The sequence below is a fragment of the Pleurodeles waltl genome, chromosome 3_1 (genome assembly GCF_031143425.1).
Source record: "Pleurodeles waltl isolate 20211129_DDA chromosome 3_1, aPleWal1.hap1.20221129, whole genome shotgun sequence".
NCBI classification, from domain to species: Eukaryota; Metazoa; Chordata; class Amphibia; order Caudata; family Salamandridae; genus Pleurodeles; species Pleurodeles waltl.
This window is the reverse complement of record NC_090440.1, coordinates 1,925,316,173-1,925,330,954: the sequence shown is the minus strand read 5'-3', so window position 1 is coordinate 1,925,330,954 and position 14,782 is coordinate 1,925,316,173. Positions and strand designations below refer to the sequence as shown.

Below are 14,782 nucleotides of genomic sequence, written 5' to 3'. Positions count from 1 at the left end.
TCTAAGCAGATTCATAAGTCATGATACATGGATAATTATTAGTAGAAATTCAGCGTTCACACATGTGGAAGGTATATGTATCGATTTATTAGGGAACATGAATAAAGGATATAAATGTGCATAAGGTGGGCTGTGGCTTAAAAGGATAGAACCTTGTGTAAAATGCATAAGATAGGCAATAAATAGAAACTTGTGTAAGACATGTAAGACGTTTAAAGGTTAGAAACTTGTGTCAGACGCTGCACACATTCAAAGAAAATAATGTTTTGTAGCATGAATGTCCTCAAATAATTCTCTCTGTGTATATGTGTGTAAAATGAGTACATATGCAAAGGACATAAACATGCATAAGATGGGTTACATGTGCGAATTTTAGAAGCTTGTCAGGGCATAAGTTTTAAGGATAGAAGCGTGTATGGCGGGAGCAGATATGAATAAGGAAAATAAGAAAATAACATTGGGTTGTGTTTGCAAATAAAACAGCATTTTGTAAGACAGAACACTTGTGCAAGGGGTGTAAAGTGTGTGTAAAATGGCATACATATGAAAATTAAAGAAACATAAGATATGGCACTTGTGCAAAGGACTGAAGTGTGCATACAACAAGATACATATAAAAATGAAAGAAACACATGTAAATTGCTGCACTTGTGGAGAGGAGAGAAGTGTGGATAAGATACAGCACTTGTGCAAAGGACAGAAGTATGTAAAATGGAATAAGATATGGCACTTGTACAGGGAATAGAACTGTGAGTAATATTGGGTACGATGTGACACTTTTGTAGAGGACAGAAGCATGTATAAAATGGAGTACATGTAAAAATAAAAGGAACACATGCAAGATGTGGCACTTGTGTAGAGGACAGAGGTGTGTGTAAGAAGGGGTCAAATGTGGCCCTTGTGCAGAGTTGTGTGTGTAAGATGGGGTTAGATATGGCACTTAAGATGTGGCACTTTTGCAGAAGACAGAAGTGTGTGTAAGATGCAGTATTTGAGCAGAGTACAGAAGTGTGTATGCTAGAAATTGGGTTTCTGGTTGGCAGAGGTATACACCCTGTCCAGGCAAAAACCACAATCCTAGTCAGGGTAAGTCAGATACACACCATAAATTAACCTGTGCTCACCCCCTGGTAGCTTGGCACAGAGCAGGAATGCTTAACTTAAGAGGCAATGTGGAAAGTATTTGTGTAACACTTCAAACAATAAAACAGTGAAAACACCACACAGAAAGATACCACATGTGGTTAGTCAAAATAGATTTTAATTTAATGAACAAAACAAGACCAAAATGACAAACATCTACTTAGTAGAAGTCGAGTTCTGATATTTTAAAGAATTAACTTAGTTGTAGTGCTTAAAAGCATAAAGCGCCAACTTGGGCTTTCTGGTTGCAGTAGACCGGGTCAAATTTGAAAAGTGAGACCAACCATGATGGAGCATGGGTTAGATACAGTGACCAGCCTTGGCGTTCTAAAAACAATACCTTGGTTCGGAGTTGCGCGGCATCGAGAACAAGATGCTAGGATGCGCTGGTGTCGATCCTACGGATATAGGCGATGCGTCGACTCTGACACGCGCAGTTGGAGATGCATCAGGAATGGCAGCGATGTGTCACAAAGTTGGCAATGTGGTGCTCTCAATCCTCGCAGTCAGCAATGAGCTGCATCAACGGAAGTGCAGAGTCCTCTATTCTTGCATTAGCAGCAATGCATTGGTGTTGATGGAGATGTGCTAGTTCCGATCAGCACAACAACATCAATGCACAGGTTCTGGCAGTTGCAGCACTTTATACCCACTTCCATGGACCCAGGACCGGATTGACATCACTTGGCAGGACAGGACTTGCTGCAAGCAAAGTCCAGTTGCTGTTGCAGGATGTAGAGAAGTCTTTGATGTCCCTGAGACTCCAGACGAACAGGAAGGAAGCCAGCAAGTCCTTGGAGTCACTTTGGTTCTGGGTTGGAGAGATTCAGGTCCAGTCTTTCTTGTAACCAGGGCAGCAGGTCAGCATAGCAGAGTAGGAGTCCAGCAGTGTCCAGCAGAGTGACAGCTGTTCCAGCAGCATAGCAGCCTTTCTTCCTGGCAGAGTATCCACAGGTCCAGAAGTGAACTAAGTTGGTGGTGTCTGAGGTCCATTTCTTATACCCAGTGGTGCCGTTGAAGTGGGCAAGACATCATAGATAGGTCTTTCAAGTACACTGAATCCCTACCCTTACTGCCCTGGCTCCAGTCTCACTACAGGACACAGCCCATTCAGGTGTGTCAGCTCCTCCCTCCCCTCCTGCCCAGAATTGCTCATCAGTGACACCTAAGCTCCCTTTGTGTGTGGCTGTCTGGAGGGAATGCACAAGAGCCCAGCTGTCACCCTCCCAGACATGTATTTTCTAACAGACAGAAGGCACTAGATGGTTAAAGTACAAAAATGAAACTTTTCCAAAAGTGGCATTTTCAGAATTACAATTTTAAATCTGACTTCACCATAAGTTGTGATTTTAAATTGTGATTCCAGAGACACAAAGCTTGGGGGTTTCCATCCCTTCCCAATTGGAAATTGCACTTAGAAAATGTAATAAGGCAATCCCAATTCTTTCCTATTGGAGAGATAGGCCTTGAAATAGTGAAAATACATTTTAAAGTTATTCACTACTAGGACATGTAAAACTTAAAAATACTTGTTGTGCTTTTTATCTAAACTGCACCTGCCCCTGGGCAGTCTAGGGCCTACCTTAGGGGTGACTTATATGTTTTAAAAGGAAGGTTTGGGCCTGGCAAGAGGGTTAACTTACCAGGTCGACATGGCAGTTTAAAAGTGCCCACACAGGCTCTGCAATGGCAGACCTGAGACATGTTTGAAAGGCTACTGAAGTGGGTGGTACATCCAGTGCAGCAGGCCTAGTGGCTGCATTTAATTTACAGGCCCTGGGCACATGTGGTCACTTTCCTATGAACGGACAAGTAAGTTAAATATGCCAATCATTGATAAGCCCATGTTACCATGTTTTAAGCAAAGAGGACATGCACTTTAGCACTGGTTAGCTGTGCTAACGTGCCCAGAATCCTAAAGCCAGCAAAAACGAGGTCAGCAAAACAGGTGGTCTGAGGGACACAAAGTTAGGGGGAACCATGCAAAGGATGCCAGGTCTAACAGTGTGTGAATTAAAGAAACACATGTAAGGTGCAGCACTTGTGAAGCTGTGGAAAGGAGGAGAGAAGTGAACATAAGATGCAGCACTTGTGCAGAAGTGTGTGTGTTATATGTAGTAAGGTGTGGAACTTGTGCAGAGGACAGAAGTGTTGTGTAAGATGGGGTAAGATGTGGCTTTTGTACAGAGGACAGAAGTGTGTGCTAGATGAGGTAATATGGGGCACTTGTGCAAAAGGGAGAATGGAGCAGAAGATGGGGTGAGATGCTTCACTTGTGCAGACGACAGAAATGTATGTAAGATTAGGTACACGTAAGAATGAAAGGAAGTCGTAATACGCTGCACAGACGTTTTTTCTATGATGAGGTAAGATGCAGCACTTTTGCAGAGTACAGAAGTGTGTGTAAGATGGGATAAGTGTAAAAATCAAAGAAAGACATCTAAAAAGTGACACTTCTGGAGAACACAGAAGTATGTCTGAATTGTGATACCTGTACAGGGGGACAGAAATGTGTGGAAGATGTGAAACGTGAAAATGAAAGAAAAACATGTAAGATGTGAAACTTGTTCAGCAGCAAAAGGTGTCTCTAAGATGCAGTACTTGTGCAGAGAACAGAAGTGTGTGGAAATGGTGTACATGTAAAAGTGAAAGAGCCATGTAAGAGAGGCGCATTTCAGTAGAGGTCAGAAGTGTGTCTGTAAGATGGGGTAGGATGTGGCACTTGTGTAGAGGACAGACGTTTGTAAGATGGGAGACGTTTGAAATTGAAAGAAAGACTTTTAAAGCGCTACACTTGTGCAGAGAACAGGAGCATGTGTAAAATGGGGTACATGTAAAATGATTAAAAAAACATGTAAGATTCGACTCAAGCAGAGGACAGAAGTGGGTGTAAGATCAAGTAAGGTGTGACTTGTACAGAGGACATAAGTGTAAGCAATACGAAGTTCAGGTAAAAATGAAAGAAACTTTTTTTTAGATTGGGCGTTTCTCAGAGGAATGAATTTTTATATGAGATTTAAAAGGTACATTTAAAAAGAACTGAGGTGTTTGTAATTTGGGAGTGTGAGTGTGAGTGTAAAGCATAGATTTTTGTCCAAGCCATAGGTACCTCAGCAAATTATAGACATTTGTGCAGGAGGGAAACAAGTGAAGTCTGTGTGTGAGGTGGTGAAGAGAAAATACTGTAACAATCATGAATACCTGCTAAGAGCTCTCCATCTGCCCCAGGACCTGGAGAAAAAGGTCTTTCACTGGTGTGAGATGTGATGCACCTAGAGTAGGATTGTCCTTGAGATTGGGAACGTGCAGGAAACACACATGTGCAAATGACAGAAACTTACATATGATGTGATACATGTGAAAGGAAACACAGTTGTTTAAGTCGGAGTGAAGCGTGCAACATTACTGTATTTGCAAATGAAAGAAATGTCTGTGAGACTGTACTTGAGCAAAAGATTGAATATTGTTAACGATGGGAATCAGGTACCTAAGGAACTTATATAAGATGGGGACAAGCGCAGAAAGTAGAAGCGAGTATACAATGTCATAACATAGGGTAACATGCAAAGGTTAGAAATGTGTAGAGCAGTGGGTACCTGTGCAAATTATTGCAGTGTGTTTAATATGAAGCACATGTGTAAAGGAAAGAGACTTATGGAAGGCGAAGGAACGTGAGCAAAGGATAGATTTTTGTATATGACTAGTGTACATGTACAGACAACAGAAAAGTGTAAGTTGGGGAACATCTGAGGTGTATAAAAGTTGTATAAAACATAATAATTGTGTAAATGACAGAAAAAAAATGAAAACAGCATAAATGCACAAAGGCAAAAAGGTGTGTGTATGATGGGAGTGTATGTGCAAACTGCAAAGGATAGAACTTACGAAAGATGGTGCATACGTGCAGATGATATACCTGCATGTAAGATAGGGTAGTATGTAAGGAAAGGACCCATCATGTAAGAAGTGGCACATGTGCAATGTGTAGAGTTTATGTAAAGTGAAAACGATTGATGTAGGCAAACGTGCAAGTGATATGTATTTAATTTGTTGAGTTACTACCTTTAGGATTAATTGCAGCTGTATGTTTGTTGGGAGACTCTTCCTGTAGATTGTTATTGTGCGCAGTGTAAGGCGCAGAGCACTTACTGAGCATACTCTATTCCTTTAATTCACTTTCAAACCTAGGCAACATCTTCCTAACGTATTCATAGAGCCATTTCTCATCCCATTAAAGATTCATATTTGTAAACCCTAATTCCAGTTTTCCACAACTCTATACTCTACTGTCTTCCCAGAGTGAGTTATGATTGAGCTAGCAATCAAGACAGATACAAATTTATCCAGATTTAGATGCAAGCTGGATATGTGTCTGAATAGCTCATTAAGCTAATTATTTGTTATGGTTCAAAAGAAATGTCATGTCATGACATGAGCTAATGTGTAGACAGATTCTGTATCAGCCGTGTTCCAATTGCAGATGTCATAAAATATGGTTTCAATTGCCCATGTTGCCAGTCTGGCACCTTTGTCACTTATCTGAAATCTGGTCATTGAATGTCTGAAGTTGGGCCGATGTATGCTAGAGTTACCATTTTGTGTAGAACTTCATCCTGTTCAAATTTTCTCCCCTAATCAAACAGCAAATCAATCAATCAATCAATTAACTAATCAATCCATCAGTATTTGTAGAGCACAGCACTGTCAAATGGTCTGGATTTGTTGCAGTATGTCAAGTCTGCTTGTGATCAAGGTGTTTGTCACGGTTTTGTGGAGTCACTTGGTATCCATCTAAAAATCTTCTGTAGAAGTTGGAGGGTGTGGAAGCAGGTGGATGCGACCTGCCTGGTCATGGCGAGCGTGGAGTCGAGGACAACGCAGAGGTTTCATGCGTGGTCTGTGGGTGTGGGGAGGCTGCTGAGTGTTGAGGGCCACCAGGAGTCGTCCCAGGAAGAGGATCTCAGTCTTGTTGGAGTTCAGCTTAAGGCAGCTCTCCTTCAAACAGGCAGCGACTGCTTCCATCCAGTCTTTGAAATTCTTCTTGGCTGTTGAGGGGTTTTCAGTCAGGGAGATGATCAGCTTGGTGTCATCCGTGTAGGAGATGATGTTCATACTGTAGTTCCCGACGATTGGGGCGAGGGGGGGTCAAGTAGATGTTGAGCAGCATGGGGCTCAATGAGGATCCCTGGGGTACTCAACAGCTGACCTCTCTAGGTTCAGACAGGTGTGGGGGAGCCTGACTCTCTGTGTTCTGCTTGTCAGGAAGGAGTGTATCCATCGAAGGGTCTTGCCGCGTATGCCTGCTGTCTTGAGTCTCTTTCTGAAGTCCACTAGTGAGGGTGCTGTTCTGAAGGGGAGGTGGAGAGTCAGGCTGTTCCAAGATTTGGAGGCTATGTAGGAGAAGGAGTGGACACTGCTGCAGCTGTGATGGATTCTGAGTGTGGGTGTGAGGGCCAGTGAGAAGGAGCACAAGTGTCTGGTGGGCCAGGAAGTTTAGACGTGGTTGATGTAGGATGGTCCTTGATCATGTGGGGCTTTGTAGGTGTATGCAAGAGGAGCTTGAACTGGACTTTTTTCTGCATGGGGAGCCAGAGGAGGTTTCTGAGGTGGGGGTGATGTGGGTACGTTTAGGGAGGTCCAGGACAAGAGTGACTGCAGCCTTCTGTATGGTATGGAGCCTTTTGAGGAGCTGGTGGATGTTCCGGCATAGAGTGCATTGCTATAGTCGAGGCGGCTGGTGACGAGGGTCTGGGCGATGGTTTCCTGGTGTTGACTAGCACACATTGGGAGATTCTGCAGAGCATCATGGAGGAGGTGACTGCATTGATTTGATGCTTAATGGTCTTTTAGGTATCTATTACAATTGCCAATGCCATTAAACTGACTCTGGGTACATAACGTTTGTCATGCCTTCGATCACTGAAATTTCTTTAAGTGGATTTTAGGATTTCATCACACTAGTTAGTTGCAAATAAGCAAATTGGTACCACATTTCTGCCTCAGTTATTGGCTGACTGATAGTATCTCCAGTGAGCAACTGGCCGTCTGTAATCAGGTCTTTCACATAAATTCTGAACTATTTTGCCTATGCTGAAACCTAATCTTGTGACATGAAAGGAAAGATTGCAGCACAATCATATAATGTCATCTCTGCATGGATTATCATTAATTTAAGGGCACGGTACACTGCAATTCTTATTTTTTATTCTTAGTAGAACTATATATAATTAACTTTACATTACTTACCTGATTGGTGTAGGGACTCAAAGTGTATTGGTGTGTTCGTTGTTGTTGCCAGAGCATGGTTGCTTACTAAAGGAATGGTAGTGTCCCGCTTTTGTCTTGAAGAAATGTAGAAGCTTCTTTAACAAGGCAGGCTTGCAGTTCGGTTTGGTTTATCATATGTGGGTTTAAAATGATTCTTGAGTTATACCCTTTATGCCAATTGCTCAACCCTGGTGTTTCTTACTATTAAATCTTATTTTAGTTTATTACTTTGGTGGTTCCATATGGCCGAAATCAAGAGTGCAATGACCTCTCCATGTCTGAATGTATTTTGGATCCTTGCTCCTAAATGTTTTAAAGACAGAACGATTTGATTTACACTATTGGAGCCACTGGGAGTTAGAACAATTATTTCACATCTTGGTCTATCTGTCGTATTTTCTTATTATTAAGGTGCAGTCTGACCACTTGCCCTCGAGAATAATACGGAGGCATTAGTAAGTTTGATGCCACTGCTCGAGTATAAGAAGAGGAGGAGGACACTTCTTATCTTCATGAGTTAGTAGCTGTTGTTTGTTTTGCTGACTATGAGCTTTCGAGAAAACAGAGCTCTGAGGTAAACTTTACCCCAAGAAGTTTGATTATCTGTGTGCTGGAAGAGATGCACCCTGCTGTTCTGGCAAAGGGGGGAGTGGGCAGAGGTTCTAATTACCAGGAACTTTGTCTTTTTCTAATATTCACCTGTAATACACATCACAGTCATCTGGAGATTTTGAATTCCTGTGCAACATCGGTACTAGTGCTATCTCAGTCACGACTCTCAAGCATACATTGAAGTACAGAAATGTGTCCACGATATCGGTACATCTGTATATGACAAAGTGCTTGTATGATGGCCAGAAGAATTTGTAAGATGGGGTACACAGACATTAGTAGCACATTTTGAATATTACCAGTGTAACATCCTGAAGTGATCACTCATGTAGCCGGGACTTTGCTGTAAAGGAGAGGCTGTAATATGTTGTGCATGTGGGGAATTCGAATGGGGAGTTTCCTTCCACCTCTGCTAGGTGCTATATCTGTTGGTCTTTCAATGAGAAGTACGGGATTGGCTGGTCTGCGGACAGTCATGCTGCTACTGTCTGTCATTTGCATACAAACCTCAGAAGCAGGCCCCTGAACTGAAGGGAAGGATGAAGGTTGTGTGTGTGTCGGTAGTTACTGTGACCAGGCTAGAACACAGCTGGCAGTATCAGGAGGCAGACATACCCACACTGGATTGTGTGGTGCACCACTTGGGAGCGAATTGAATCGGCTTGTGCTGTGGGTGGGAGCGTGACCGACCCATACCAAGGTTGGCTCAACCTGACCGCCAAAGAGCACCCATATATACTTGTTATGAAGCAAACCAGTCATTGTAACTGGTGTGATTCTGGATTCAGAGACACTAGAGTGTCTGTCAAGGAGATGCAATTCAGAGACCCCACCACAGCGGTTCTGTGAAGTTTGGAAGCTGTGAACTGTGCCTCCCTGCACACGCTGACTGACTCTCATTCAGCCCCTAGCACCTGACTGATGGCTAAAAAAAAGCCTGGAGCTGGGAGTAATGGAGGGGGAAGAAGCAGTCAGTGGCCAATCATGAGTACTGCGTAGTGACTTTCTTTGACTGTACATAGAATAAGGGAGCCAAGCAGAATGAAACTGTCACTTTAAGAAGCTGTCATGTTCCAGTGAATGATCCAATTTTTAGTGGGGTTTGCCTTCTTTTAGTCATAACATACGCATTTCCCCAGTGTCACTGCAGAGGGATAATCTTTTGACTCTCCTCTGGGAATGCATCCAACCTCTCTTTCCTCTCCAGCCTCCTAAAATAAGTATGAACCTGTTATCAAGCAAGATGAAATGTTTCCATGTCCGTTGTAGTCCCCACAGTGTCTCAATTACTACACTGTACTTCGTAAGTGATCAATACGGTGGCCCCATTGTTCACAGATGACTTACGTGGAAGGCTACTCCGCTGCCCATGGTCTTTGGGGAGCAGCAGTGCTACACTATCTTCGCCCTACTGACTCAAGTGCTAGCCTCTGGTGGAGCGGTTGTGTGAATGCGTGCACCTCCGGTCCTGGATAAAAGGCCATGAGGATACGGGTCTGCAGAGGCTGAGGTTGTTTGGCACAAGAAAATACATCTTCATTCCTATATCTTCCTTGAGCCCAGACTCAAGCCCACCGTTCAAACAAATAAAGAGCCCGCCTCAGGTCACAGCAGTGCTTCTTGTTTAGGGTCTACAATAACAAACCACCAAATCCCATTATGAATTTTTCAAGGACCAAGCTGTCACAGGTGCATCTGCCAATTAAATGGCTGAATGCAGCTGTGATTTTCATTAGCACAAAGCCATTCAGGTGCTGTTTTTGTAATTCTGGCTTCCGGCCCCACTTTGTGCTTTTTCCTGGCCGCCTTACAATCTGGGGGAGAAGATCACAGTGTCTATATGCAGGTACAGACTTGGGGATGAGTCATTTCACTGCAGAGCATACAGCAGGGGGAAAAGGGTCATAACGCCTCGCTACATGGCTGGCAGTGCATAAACGTCCGTTGTTTAGAGGCCAACGTTCCTTTCCACCTGCTCAGCTCCTTCTTGCCTTCCTCTTTGAAGAAGCATTTCCTTCCTTCATTCAAGAATACCTTCAATACCCCGTTTCTTAAGTCACAGGGCACCTTCCTTCAACTTAAATGCAAAGTACCTTCCTACCAGGATGGAGCAAGTCCACGTTCTTGTTTCAGAACATGGCAAGGAGAGTTGGCATCACACAGACACAATGTGATGAGGGGAATGCTTGCCATTAGTCTACACCACTGCCAATCGCTCTTGGTAGCGTTCCAAGCCATTGATTTTCATACACTGTACCACAAAACATCCACTTTATGCAAATGAGTACTGAACTGCAGGATAAGGCAACTCCAGAAAGGGAACACAAGGGACCCCAGACTGGTTTCACACTTAATAGGGCTTGTCAATGTGTCATAGTTCGAATCTTGTGGCACAGCGACCAACGGGCCAACATCTAGAGACCCCAAATGTGGAGCTAAAAGGTATTAATCATCGTCATCACATAACTTTGTTCGATTTAGTTGAGACTAGCCTATAAAAGTACAATATAATACATTGCAGTGCAATAATACCAAGGATGGAAAAACAATACAAGTAGTTACAAATGTTACAATTAAAAACAACATAACGCTTTGGCAGCTCCAAAATTCATCAATTATCAAAAGTAAAATGCAACAATGTTCAAAAGTGCAAATTGAAGGCCTGCCTACATGGATAATCACATTAATCAACCAATAAGTGCAATGAGAAGAGAACAAAAACCTCGCATATACTGTATGGATCCGTTATGTGTTCCAGATAGTGCAAAGGGTCGAGAAAAGTACCTCTGTACCACCACGAATAAAAAAAAACCAGACATATCACCTAGAATCATGCTCATGAGTCTTCCTGGTCTTGGTCACAAATCTGAGACAGGTATAAACTGTTGCTATTGTTTCATCGGATGTGAAGCGTTGAAGGAAATAAAATGCCTGTGTGAAATGTCTTATAGAATGTTTATTCATGAGGGCTTTGATGGTGCAAAATCTGGGTGTAGAATAAAAATTGCAAAACAAAATCATATGTAAAGTGGTTTGTACAGTAACATGGTAGCAGAGGCACAAATCGAGATTAGGCTTCAAGTTAGTAGCAGTACAAAATCTTTATTCGACTTTCACCAAGTCATAAAAGACATAACAGTCATAAAAAAGATCTCTGGTTATAATACATGTGTTATTACAATGGAAGAAGGTAGCTAAAAGATAAAGTGCTGATAGTGCTGTTCAATAAGTAGCAAAAAGGTCTGGGTGCGATCAATGGGGGCCAGCAAGACGTAGGAAATGACACATGGCAAGGTTCCGGCTTTTGCCCACCTTGCTGCCCAATACAATGTGTAACATACATCCCTAACCTCCCTTTTGCTTAGGAAGAATAGAGTTGTGGGGTCTTCAAATAAATCCGGTCTGGACAGGGTTGTGGCTGTGTCCCTAACTTCTCTCAGCCATGGAATATCACTGGTCCATAGACAGGCAGTCCTCCATTATCGATCTGTTGTATGCTGGTGCCTCACTGGTCCAGACTCTTTGCCACAACAAAAATGGACATATTCGTATTTTATCCTCCGAGCGAAATAGCCCTAACTCCTTATGGCAGACGAAGGTAGCAGTAGTTAGGAAGAGTGAATGCAAACAGCAAACAAACCTACGTTCAGTAGCCTACAATAAGGTTGCTTTATAAATTCCCCGGACCCCCAACACTTAAATCGCCACGCTTGTACATTTTGCCTGATAGATTGCAAACATGTGATGATTAGATCTTTTGCCCAATTTTGCAACAAAGCAGAACTGAGCACTGAAACTCCTAGCAAGCTGATTATTTCTAATCTCCTGTTGCAGGTACCAGGACACTTATTAGCCACACCAAGGTAACTAAAGTCACTCATACCTTGAATAGGCTTAAAGTTCAAGACAAATTTTGGTGTAACAATACGTTTTGAGTTAATGGACCTGGCAAAGGTTGTGCGTATATAAACTTTCATGTCCAGCCCATCCATGAAGTCTGAGAATCTGTCTAGGAGGAGCTGAAGTGCCACAGGGGTATGACCCATAAATAAGGTGTAATTCACATAAAGCAAAGCTTGTACTGGGCGCAGTCCAATCTGAGGCATGTCCCTGCATGTTGAAATTTACTCCATCTTCAGCTGGTTGAGGTAAAGAGTGATGAAGAAGGGTGCAAGGACACAACCTTGCCAGGCACGCCTATGGATGCTGAACGACTCCGAGCAGTTCCCTCCTGGGCCAAACCTATTTGAAGTACTGGAGTTGCAATATATTTACCTAATAGGCCTGTCCATGACGCATCTTCCATAATATTCCACAATTTACTATGGGACACACAAATGAAGGCACTGAACAGGTCCATAAACCCCACAAATAGGGATCCCTGTTTAGCAATAGTATGCTTGACGAGCAAAAGGGAGAGATTAAGGCACTGGTCCTTCGCGCTGAGACCCCTTCTGTACCCTTAATAAATATCTGAAAGTCTGCTGGTCTCCTTGACCCATGCCTCAATATGTAACAAAAGGACATTGCCCAAGACCTTCACCATCAAGTCCAGGAGTAAAATCAGGCATTAACATTTGTCACCCATTCTTTCTGAATATGGGGACGATGATCAATTCCGACCATGTGGGTAATTTGTTATAAATACTCATCGCCTGTAAAACATTAGTTACCAGTGGGGCCAAGGCTCTAGCGGGATCTTGAAGAGGTCCAATGGGAACCCACCTGGGCTAGAAGCTTTGCAACTGGGACTTGATCTAAGGGCCTCCAACACTTCGTCTAGGTTAGAGAAATATTGTGGCTGGTGTTTTCCCTTGGAGGCTGCACAAGGATCGATGTTGCATAGCCTCCCCCTGTACTCTCTCATCCCTTCATCCCCAGCCCTGAAAGCATAGACCACCCAAAAAAAAATCCAATTCCTGCCCTGATATGGCAATTTCAATGGAGGCTCTTCGACCTCCTTTAAAATTGTCTTGTTCACAATGTCCCAAAAAGCTTTGAGATCTTTCTTGCGACCTGCTTTCCATGCTTTCATTTTTAGACTGTTTTGATTGGCCTTTATTGCCCTCCTGTATGCTCTCATACACTGGACCACCTCTTGTGGTGATCAAGGTTTTTTTTGAAGAGCATACCCGGGCGCTTAATGAATACTTGAACACTCTTTATTAAATCACCCCTTCTGTTTCCCTAAGCCATTCCCACTGGTGTGGTATCCTGGCACTGGCTGATAGGAAGTACTGGTGCACTGACTGGTGGTTGCTGGTCCATACTTCTACTAAGTTTGCAGACACAGTATGTGTATTCCACAGGTCCATCTCAGTGACCTGCTTCAGGAAGTTCATAAATTTTGCTTTTTCTTCACAAACTGGTCAAGCAAGCTACAGTCTTTCTGTTCAACTGTGAGTAGGAAAGAGGGTTGGGACTGGGAGCTCCTTGTCATGAGAACACATAACAAAAGATTCAAATGAGACATAGGCTTACTCACTGATCTTTCTCTCACACTGATGGGCATAAAACATCTGGGAAGAAGGGAGCAAGTGTTGTTCCTGTACTTCAAAGTGACCCTTAGTTTACTACCGTTCACACCCAAAGCTCTGGTCCAGTTCGAAGGACTTCAAAAATACTTGAGAAAACCCCTGTAATTCATATTGCAGTCAGAAAGGTTCTATTTAGTGATGCAAAACAGATTTAATGCGCTGAAGATTCACACCACATTCATCCTGCTACACACATAAAAGGTAAACTAATATCTGACATCCATGTCCCACCTGGATCAAGCAGAGGACCTAGTTGCACTGGACTGGCAGGGAATCTAAAACAGGAGAGGCCAGTAGGCAACCCTCGCCGTGCAGACAACAGGACCAATGCCTGTACTGTACATACAATTAGTTGCTGCCACTACTATTAGTTCTCCACAGCTCGATGATGTGAGTATAGTCATACTCAGAAAGAGGGGTGCAGTCGATGTGTCCTTCAAACCAAAGAAAATATCCCTGGGGCGAACTGCAGGCCACATTGAGTCCTCAGCATACTTACACAATTACTGGGCACTTTGAGGCCAACATTTACTACACTGAGAACACGAGGCATGGGTGAATGTTCTCCCGAGACAGAAAGGACAGAAATATAGTGTTTTTTTTACTTAAGATTACATTGAAAAAGGAATGTGAATAGTTTGTTACATCCCCTAAAGAAGAACGACATACGGAATGAAAGCCTTGAAGGCATGATCAAACACCTATGCACTCTCTATTTGAAAATGGGTATATAGTTTGTTTAATAAAATTGAACAATATAACAAAAAATGTAATGATAAAAGATAGAAGAATATTACACAATGAAATATCGATGAAGATGAATTAACTATGGCGGAATAAAACATGAGCATTATTTGCATGATTTTAAATTAATTGAAACTGAAGACTGGTTGTATAGATGGCATTCAAGCAGAATACTGAGTCCCATATTTATGAAAAAGTGGCACATCAGAACTGATGTGCCACTTTTTCTGCACCCTGCACTAGCACCTAACGACACCAGGGTTACACCATATTTATAATACGGCGCACCATGCAGTCGTTTGCACAATAGCGTCAACATTTTTGATGCTATTGTGGTGCTTTGCTACACTAGTGTCAAAACGTTTCACGCTAGTGTAGCAAAGTGCTAGGAGGCCTATAGGTTTCTATGGGTGCGTCATTTTAATGCTTGCTCTGGCTAGGTATTAAAAATTACGCCACAAATGGCACCGTGAAATCTG

The 14,782-nt window shown here is 42.8% G+C and overlaps 1 protein-coding gene across 1 annotated transcript in view; it reads right to left on the bottom strand.

Annotated features, from left to right (window-relative positions):
• LOC138285788 (solute carrier family 13 member 2-like) overlaps positions 1 to 14,782 on the bottom strand; it is a 266,384-nt gene that overhangs the window by 114,412 nt on the left and 137,190 nt on the right. The gene's annotated exons all lie outside the window — the stretch shown is intronic.